Source organism: Myotis yumanensis, unplaced genomic scaffold (genome assembly GCF_028538775.1).
Source record: "Myotis yumanensis isolate MYYU_CA2020_CCGP unplaced genomic scaffold, mMyoYum1.0.hap1 SCAF_3, whole genome shotgun sequence".
Lineage (NCBI taxonomy): Eukaryota > Metazoa > Chordata > Mammalia > Chiroptera > Vespertilionidae > Myotis > Myotis yumanensis.
The window spans coordinates 209,632,674-209,633,811 of record NW_027223754.1 but is presented as its reverse complement, the minus strand read 5'-3'; positions in this window follow the sequence as shown (position 1 = coordinate 209,633,811).

Here is a 1,138-nt window from a genome sequence, read left to right as displayed (position 1 = left end):
ATAAAAAGAAAAAGATAAATATTAAAAAAAAAATGAATGCATAATAGACCAATAAGCTGGGATAAATAGAATAGGGAAACTAAACAAAAATCCTGTTTTCCCTAAACCAAAGACATTTGGAGTAAATGCTTTGCATTTGCCTCCCTAAACAAAGGTTAAATCGTTTATGTCAATCTGATTAGTGTCATTTGTTGTCCATGCCCAGAGACAAATGAAGTTAGAAAATAAACCTTATTTTGATTAGTTCTTTCATTCAGGAGGAGCTAACCCGGTCCCTCCCTGCAACATGAATGATAAAATGTATGTTAAGAAATTTTAAAATTGCTCAAAACTCGCTGCCTTGGGTCCAGTTCTGCATGTATAAGAAGGGACAGAGTAAAGTTTAGTAGCAGGAGTGGAGAGGCAGGCAGGGCAGGAGCAGGCCAAAAGAAGCTGGCGAGGCCATCCAAACCACCCAGCCGCTATTGGCCAGAGCCGCCTGAGGCAGACCTCCTCGGACTGGCAACAGCTGACTCTGACTAGGACAGGCTGGGCTCTTTCCAACTGGGCCCCCATGAACCGATGGTCGAAATGAAAATCGGGGGCCAGACTGTGAACTTTATGGTTGGTACAGCGGCAGAGCACTCGGTAGTTACTCAGAAGGTAGCTCCCCTCTCAGGACAGGAAGTCACCATTATTGGAGCTACCGGGACCACAGCTGCAGACTGTTCTGCCGCCCCCGCCGATGTCAGTTAGGCGGCCATCAGGTGGTTCATGAATTCCTGTATTTGCCAAATTGCCTGGTCCCTCTAATGGGCAGAGACCTTTTAGCCAAAATGAAAGCAGAAACCACTTTTGCCCCAGATGGTTCAGCACAGCCCTGCCTAGGTGAAGAGACCTCTCCAATGATCCTGCCCTTAGCAGTGCCGAGGGAGGAAGAATGGAGACTTTATACCCCCCAGCCAAAGGCCCCCACATCTGTTCCTGTCAGGCCCCCATCAGGGGACTTGGATGATGTTCCTGTTATCTGCTCAAGAGCCCAAGACTGTAAAGATACTTGTTCACTAAAAAGATAATTGTCTCTTTTCTTGAGAGGGCTCCAGAGGGCGCACGAGGACATTTGGCTGCGCCTTGGCGCCACCCAGGCAAAAGGCACCTC